Source organism: Oncorhynchus gorbuscha, linkage group LG07, assembly GCF_021184085.1.
Source record: "Oncorhynchus gorbuscha isolate QuinsamMale2020 ecotype Even-year linkage group LG07, OgorEven_v1.0, whole genome shotgun sequence".
In the NCBI taxonomy this organism is placed as follows: Eukaryota; Metazoa; Chordata; class Actinopteri; order Salmoniformes; family Salmonidae; genus Oncorhynchus; species Oncorhynchus gorbuscha.
The window spans coordinates 54,781,070-54,789,936 of record NC_060179.1 but is presented as its reverse complement, the minus strand read 5'-3'; the positions used below and the strand labels follow the sequence as shown (position 1 = coordinate 54,789,936).

At 43.2% G+C, this 8,867-nt stretch overlaps 1 protein-coding gene across 4 annotated transcripts in view; it reads left to right on the top strand.

Moving 5' to 3' along the window:
- Positions 1–2,510: 2,510 nt before the first annotated feature.
- The window catches only part of pcdh15b (protocadherin-related 15b), a 230,847-nt gene continuing 224,490 nt past the window's right edge, over positions 2,511–8,867 (top strand). For all 4 annotated transcript variants that reach the window (XM_046356770.1, XM_046356773.1, XM_046356772.1 and 1 more), the window contains exon 1: positions 2,511–2,847. The gene's annotated coding sequence lies outside the window, so the exon portion shown is untranslated. The remainder of the gene's footprint in view (positions 2,848–8,867) is intronic.

Sequence of the window (8,867 nt, the reverse complement as noted above, 5' to 3'; positions counted from 1 at the left end):
GTATGAGCACCAAGGTTATTATAGTAAACTTAAACTAATCATGAATAAAATGAAATAAACTAAACTGAAATAAAATTATTAAGAAACCCTTTTTGAAAAACTAAAACTATACTGAAACTATTATCTTTGACTCCAAAAGCAACTCAAAAAAAAAAAAAAAACATTGTACAAAAAATATAATCGAATAGAGTTTTCTAGCTTTTATTTCAGTTTTTCCGGTAAATGCTGCTAGGAGATGGCGGTGTTTCAAATAAACCTAGGCCGTGCATCACTGTCACAAGCTTTTTAGTCTCTCTAGTCAAGGCAAAAGGGTGGCTACGTGGAAGTATCTAAAATATATTTTGATTTGTTAAACACTTTTTGGGTTACTACGTGATTCCATATGTGTCATTTCATAGTTTTTATGTCTTCACTATTATCTTACAATAAAGAAAAAACATTCAATGAGTAGGTGTGTCCAAACTTTTGACTGGTTCTGTATAAGGGGCTTCAAACCCCTTCATCATACAGTACATCATTCTTACCCCTCCTCTATAAAACCATAGACCCCCTTAGCCATCGATTGGCATGCAGATCATTGATCAGCGGATGACATCGTAATAGTTGTATAAACACTATTAATCACTAATTACTTATGACCGAGGGTGGGACACCTTGCGTCATCAGACGTCGATATAGCGTCCCTGTTGTGTCTGTTTCTATATCTTTTCTTATTGTTACTCATATTCAAATGGAAAGAGCAAGCTTGGGGATATTTACTTGTTGCATAAAGGACAATCACATTAGTTCAGCTCTTGACATACAGTTGTGGACTGGAAACGTTGGGCAATCTCGTCATCCAATTTGGTGTGGAGCTACAGACGGGATAATGCTAGAGGCCGTTTGTGCCATCTGTTGTGGGAGACTGCCACCGCCTTACAAGGAGAATTATAACAAACTCTTTCCCAATAGGATTTCAAAGGTTTCATTTTCACTTTTCTTGAGCTTGGCTCAAACATGACGCACTGTAACATTTGTGACAATGTGTTTTGTTTGTGGAATTGTCACACCTTCGGCACCATTGAAATCTTTACAGGGTCGCACCTATTGTTCTTCTTGATTATTGTTTTGAGGAGAAGCTGTGCACTATCATGAGCTTATTACCCAGCATTTGTGCGTTATACTAAGGCATTTTCACCAAAAAAGCAAAGGAATGCCTTGAAAAACTGATGGTTCTCTATGGTTAACCTTACATGTCCCTTGTCTCCAAGGACTAACCATTTATCAGCTGGCTGTTGTCCATGGCACTGCAACATTCAAAGTAAATGCTTTCTGGTGAAACTGATTTCAGGGTTTGTTGAACTTGCGGGATAAAGATATGACTAGGACATAAGGCCCGCTCACTAAGATTCTTCATCATCATAATCATCAGGATCATCGTCATCATCAAAACATAGTACCCTTAGATCAAATAGCTTGAGGTGTAGATTGTAAACTGTAAAACTAAAATGTTTATCCTCCCCGTCTGAGCCAATTTACTGTCTCGGCATCCTGCGACCCCTCCTCCTCAGCCTTGGATCATGTCATTAGACATGCCACCCGCTAATGCCTGACAGATGGAAGGTTTCAGATAGCGGTTTACCTCATGCACCCTTGACATCTAATACATGGAGCAGAAGATTGTCATTGATTAAAAAACAAATACCGTTTTGCGTGCCATGACATTTGTTCACAAATACTTTCCAGGCGAATTTCCTCCGTTTTAGACAGTGACTCAAGTAAAAGTAAAAGTCACCCAGTAAAATTCTACTTGAGTGAAAGTCTAAAAGTATTTGGTTTAAAATATACTTAAGTATGAAAAGTAAAAGTATAAATAGTTTCAAATTCCTTATATTAAACAAACCAGATTGTTGTTTTTTTAAACATTTTATTTACGGAAAGCCACAGGTACACTCCAACATTCAGACATAATTTACAAACGGAGGACGTGTGTTTAGTGAGTCCGCCAGATCAGAGGCAGTAGGGATGACCAGGGATGTTTGGTTGATAAGCACTTGAATTTGACTATTTTCCTGTCCTGTGAAGTATTCAAAATGAGTAATTTTGGGTGTCAAGGAAAATGCACAAGGTAAAAGGAATGTAGTGAAATAAAAGTAAAGTTGTCAAAAATATAAATAGTAAAGCACAGATACCCCCCAAAATGACTTAAGTATAGTACTTGAAAGTATTTTTTACTTAAAAGTACTTTACACCACTGGTTTAAGATAATGACGTTTTGGTATGCTGAAGGTTTAGTTAGCATTCTATCCCATATTGGAATAACACACTCATTAATATCTCACAGAATCACCCCACCTATGTGTATTGGTTGTTTTCATTTTTACTCCACTTGACTTGTTAAAATCCTTACCTCTGAGGGTGGCGCTGGAGTTCAAGGAAATTATTTAGTGGCAAGAGATCCTTTGGGTCTCTCTCTCTCTCTCTCTCTCCCATACCGGCGCATTTAGTACTAGCTCCGTCTTTCGGTCAACTGTCAGGAATAAAGAACAACATCAACTATCATTCACCTCTTTTCTGTCTCCATGAGGACTGAAACCTTCGGTGTAAAAGCAGAGAAGGCGGTCACTGCTCGCTGGTAGACGCAGAGGGAAAACTTTGCAAGTGCTCTGGAGGAAGCGAGATTCGCCCAGTGCGGTGGACGGGCGTTGATCTCGTCTCCCGGCACAGCATCTTAAGAAATTGTCGGAGAGTCAAAAGTGTAGGAATATCAATCCATTCATGCTTTCCCTAATTTTGCCTGAGTCCGTCACAGGCGCTGCTTGGTTTACGGAGGAAACTTATATTCTATTTTGAAAGCGCTGTAGGAAGGTAAGTTCGTTTCCTTTCCTTATTTTTTAGCGACATCGGTGGCGATGCAGCCTGTTGAAATGTAATATTCAGTAGGCTATATAGGCATATGACATTTCATGCAATGCATTTTATTTGATTCATCCCTCGGCTAATATATTATTTTGATCACAGTAGGCGAACAAGGAGAGCAATGTGTATAGATAAGCCTAGTGAGAGGTTGTCAGCACTTATGAAACCTAATGATACCTATTTTCTCCCTCTCTTTTTTCCCCCTCAGTGACTTTGCTCATTTAAGGTCCACTTGAATCTTCAGATATCTCATGAAGTGTAGTGTGTTGTGAAACCCATTGAGGATACTTTTGCCTGAGTCCTAGTCTTCTACTTTGGTATCAAGTTATAGCCTGTTTATAGTTTGCTTTGATATTTTGTGAATTTGATATCGAATGGGCTTTACATTGATACAAACCACTCCACAAGTAGCCTTCTGGACTGAAGGATTTCACAATAACTATTTTCCTGAAATGGCAAGGCCATCCAACACACTGTCAAAGACACTAAAGTGGGTCATTGATTGAATGTATTTTTGTTCAACAGGGTTCAGATATTTAGATTCTAAAACACACACCCACACACACAATCACTGCGTGACTATTGTATTGTGCTTGCGTCATACAAGAGTGGAATGTGAGCTAAGCAGACTGGTACCTAGGCTAGGGATTCTCTGTTTTCTTCTGAGATATTAATTGAATTGGCTTGTCTCTGCTTCTGATTATGGTTTGGTAAATGAATGGCAAACGGGTATCTGCATCACAAATACCACAGTACAGCTGAGCCCGACCTGGATCGAGGCAAGGCTGATTACAGAGGTCAAAAGCCTGTCACTTGTGGGAGGGAGCAAGGTTGCCATTGTTTGACACATACAGTATTATTGAGATTCAAGAAGCTAAGGGGGTCTCGCACATGTCACATCTAACCTTTATTTGAACAAGCACAATGTGGCAGATGTTTTACATAGCCATGGGCCCATGGTACTGCACAGTATACAAATAGGTTATCATATGGTCAGCTAAATTAAAACAGTCTGTTGCACACAACATTTAAACATATTTCCATGCCAAAGCACATGTTAGATCAAATCTAGATCATCTAGAAAGGAAATAAATTAAATGTTTTTATCTAGCCCCTTTTAAAAAATATGTGTGTGTGTGTGTGTGTGTCACTAATCTACTCCCTCTGTGGAGGAGATGTGGGCTTGTGTGACCAATTTTGATTTTCCAGGGCACAGCAGCCATGCAATGCAGAGTGCGTGAAGTTTGACATACTGTATATATAATGATCAAAAATATGAACGCAACATGTAAAGTGTTGGTCCCATGTTTCATGAGCTGAAATAAAAGATCCCAGAAAGGTTCCATATGCACAAAAGCTTATTTCTCTCAAATATTGGGTACAAATGTATTTACATCCCTGTTAGTCAGCAGTTATCCTTTGCCAAGATAGTCCATCCACCTGATAGGTTTGGCATATCAAGAAGCTGATTAAACAGCATGATCAGTACACAGCTGCACCTTGTGCTGGGGACAATAAAAGGCCACTCTAAAATATGCAGTTTTGTCAAACAACACAATGCCACAGATATCTCAAGTTTTGAAGCAGTGTGCAGTTGGCATGCTGACTGCAGGAATGTCCATCAGAGCTGTTGCCAGATAATTTCATGTTCATTTCTCTACCATAAGCCACGTCCAACTTTGTTTTAGGGAATTTGGTTGTACGTCTAACCAGCCTAACAACCGCAGACCATGTGTAACTCCGTCAGCCCAGGACTTTCAACTGCAAGATTGTCTGAGACCAGCCACCCAGACAGCTGCTGAAACTGTGGGTTTGCACAATCAAATAATTTCTGCGCAAACTGTCAGAAAACGTCTCAGGGAAGCTCATCTGCATGCTCGTCGTCCTCACCAGGTTCTTGACCTGACTGCAGTTTGGCATCGTAAACGACTTCAGTGGGGCAAGTGCTTACCTTCGATGCCCACTGGCATGCTGGAGAAGTGTGCACTTCACAGATGAAACCTGGTCTCACCTGTACAGGGCAGATGGCAGACAGCGTATATGGCACCATTTGGGCGAGCGGTTTCATGATGAAACGTTGTGAACAGAGTGCCCCATGGTGGCGGTGGAATAATGGTTTGGGCAGGCATAAGCTACGGACCTGGATCAACGTGTACGACATCGTGTTCCAGTTCCCGCAAATATCCAGCAAATTTGCAAAGCCATTGAAGAAGAGTGGGACAACATTCCACCTGCCACAATCAACAGCCTGATCAACTCTATGCAAATGAAATGTGCCTCGCTGCATGAGGCAAATGGTGGTCACAACAGATGCTGACTGTTTTTTCGATCCAATAGATTCATATCTGTATTCCCAGTCATGCGAAATCCATAGATTAGGTGTTATGCAGGTGAATGAGGACCCAAAAGCGACTTGGCGAAAACAGAGTCTTTAATCCAGTAAAGTAAAATACAATCAAAAAACACAACTTCCACTCGTAATGACGAGAACCGACTGGAGACTCGATCTTGAACAGCAGGTAGCCTCGGGAAGGCACTTGAACCTAGCAGACTCAGACACCTGCTCACCACGCAGCATCTGAGGGAAACACGACACGACTGGGCGATACACAAACACAGCACGGTGACCAATACATACAAGGATCCGACAGGACAGGAACGGAACACAAAGGAAGAAATAGGGACTCTAATCAGGGGAAAGGATCGGGAACAGGTGTGGGAAGACTAAATGATTGATTAGGGGAATAGGAACAGCTGGGAGCAGGAACGGAACGATAGAGAGAAGAGAGAGCGAGAGAGTGAGAGAGGGAGGGGGAGAGAGAGGGATAGAAAGAGGGAACGAACCTAATAAGACCAGCAGGGGGAAACGAACAGAAGGGAAAGCATAATGACAAGACAATATATGACAAAACATGACAGTACCCCCACTCACCGAGCGCCTCCTGGCGCTCTCAAGGAGGAACACTGGCGGCAACGGAGGAAATCATAGATCAAACGGTCCAGCACGTCCCGAGAAAGAACCCAACTCCTCTCCTCAGGACCGTAATGAAAAAACGATAAAAAGGGAAACTAGGGTACTACTCTAAAAAAAAAAATGAGACACGGGTAGAGAACTGAAAACTTTAGAGCAAACAGGACCAAACAGGCCAGGAGAGTAACAACTAGGGACAGACTGAGACACAGCAAGGGCAGGAACAAGAACAGGAGAGATGCGATGGCAGGGAACAGACTGAGACCCAGCAAGACCAGGAGCAGAAGCAGAAAAATACGCACAAGGGTGGACCCCATCGTCAGTATCGGAGCGCTGGGACAGAATGGCTCCCACGCCCACCCCCGACGCGTCAACCTCAACAATAAACTGTTTAGTGACGTCAGGTGCAACAAGGATAGGAGCGGAAGCAAAACGCTTCTTAAAGAGATCAGAACAACAATCATACGACCGGTGAGGAGGAAGGGAGTTGGTTCTGGACCGACTGAAGACCGTGCGCAGACCATGATATTCCTCCGGCACTCCTGTCAAATCACCAGGTTCCTCCTGAGAAGAGGGGACAGAACAAACAGGAGAAATAGCAGACATTAAACACTTCACATGACAAGAAATGCTCCAGGAAAGGACAGAACCACTAGACCAATCAAAAGAAGGATTATGACACACTAGCCAGGGATGACCCAAAACAACAGGTGTAAAAGGTGAACAAAAAATCAAAAAAGAAATGGTCTCACTATGGTTACCAGATACAGTGAGGGTTAAAGGTAGTGTTTCATATAATATACTGGGGAGAGGACTACCATCCAAGGCAAACATGACCGTGGGCTCCCTAACTGTCTGAGAGGAATGTCATGTTCCCGCGCCCAGGCTTCGTCCATAAAACAGCCCTCTGCCCCAGAGTCTATTAATGCACTGCAGGATGCTGCCGATCCGGTCCAGCGTAGATGGACCGGTAAAGTAGTACATGTACTTGACGGAGAGGACCGTCTAGTAGCGCTTATCAGTCGCCCTCCGCTTACTGATGAGCTCTGGCCTTTAACTGGACATGACATGACAAAATGACCAGCGGAACCGCAATAGAGACAGAGGCGGTTGGTGATTCTCCGTTCCCTCTCCTTAGCCGAGATGCGAATACCCCCAGCTGCATGGGCTCAACACCTGAGTCAGTGGGGAAAGACGGTAGTGTCGGAGAGAGGGGAGACACAGTTAACGCGAGCTCTCTTCTATGAGCTCGGTGACGAAGATCTACCCGTCGTTCAATGCGAATAGCGAGTTCAATCAAAGAATCCACGCTGGATGGAACCTCCCGAGAGAGAATCTCATCCTTAACCTTAGCGTGGAGTCCCTCCAGAAAACGAGCGAGCAACGCCTGCTCGTTCCAGTTACTGGAGGCAGCAAGAGTGCGAAACTCTATTGAGTAATCCGTTATGGATCGATTACCTTGACATAGGGAAGACAGGGACCAGGAAGCTTCTTTCCCAAAAACTGAGCGATCAAAACCCTTATCATCTCCTCTTTAAAGTTCAGATAATTGTTAGTACACTCAGCGCTTGCCTCCCAGATAGCTGTGCCCCACTGCCGAGCCCGACCAGTAAGGAGTGATATGACGTAGGCAATCAGAGCTCTCTCTCTTGAGTATGTGTTGGGTTGGAGAGAGAACACGATATCACACTGGGTGAGAAAGGAGCGGCACTCAGTGGGCTGCCCAGAATAACAAGGTGGGTTATTAACCCTAGGTTCCGGAGGCTCGGAAGAACCGGAAGTAGCTGGTGACACGAGACGAAGACTCTGATACTGTCTTGAGAGGTCGGAGACCTGAGCGGCCAGGGTCTCAACGGCATGCCGAGCAGCAGACAATTCCTGCTCGTGTCTGCCGAGCATCGTCCCTGGAACTCGAGAGTAGAGTAGAGAGAATCCATAGTCGCTGGGTCCATTCTTGGTCGGATCCTTCTGTTATGCAGGTGAATGAGGACCCAAAAGCGACTTGGCGAAAACAGAGTCTTTAATCCAGTAAAGTAAAATACAATCAAAAAACACAACTTCCACTCGTAATGACGAGAACCGACTGGAGACTCGATCTTGAACAGCAGGTAGCCTCGGGAAGGCACTTGAACCTAGCAGACTCAGACACCTGCTCACCACGCAGCATCTGAGGGAAACACGACACGACTGGGCGATACACAAACACAGCACGGTGACCAATACATACAAGGATCCGACAGGACAGGAACGGAACACAAAGGAAGAAATAGGGACTCTAATCAGGGGAAAGGATCGGGAACAGGTGTGGGAAGACTAAATGATTGATTAGGGGAATAGGAACAGCTGGGAGCAGGAACGGAACGATAGAGAGAAGAGAGAGCGAGAGAGTGAGAGAGGGAGGGGGAGAGAGAGGGATAGAAAGAGGGAACGAACCTAATAAGACCAGCAGGGGGAAACGAACAGAAGGGAAAGCATAATGACAAGACAATATATGACAAAACATGACATTAGGGCCTAATGAATTCATTTCAATTGACTGATTTCCTTATATGAACTCTAAACTCAGTAAAATCTTTGAAATTGTTGCATGTTGTGTTTATATTTTTGTTCATTGTACAAACTAAAACATCTCCCTTGGCTTATGCATCCTAGCAAATGAATCTGTCCTATCAACCACTCAAATCGTTGTCGTCAATATACAGGGCCTTCAGAATGTATTCATACACCTTGACCTATTCCACATTTTGTTGTGTTACAGCCTGAATTCAAAATGAATTCAATATTATTTTTTAAATCTCGCCCAACTACACACAATACCCAATAATGACAAAGTGAAAACATGTTTTTAGAATTTGTAGCAAATTTATTGAAAACGAAATACAGAAATAAGTATTCACACCCCTGTTAGAATCACCTTTGGCAGCAATTACAAGTTCATTTCTTTGCCACATTATTTGCTGTTTTACTTTAGTGCCTTATTGCAAACAGGATGCAGGTT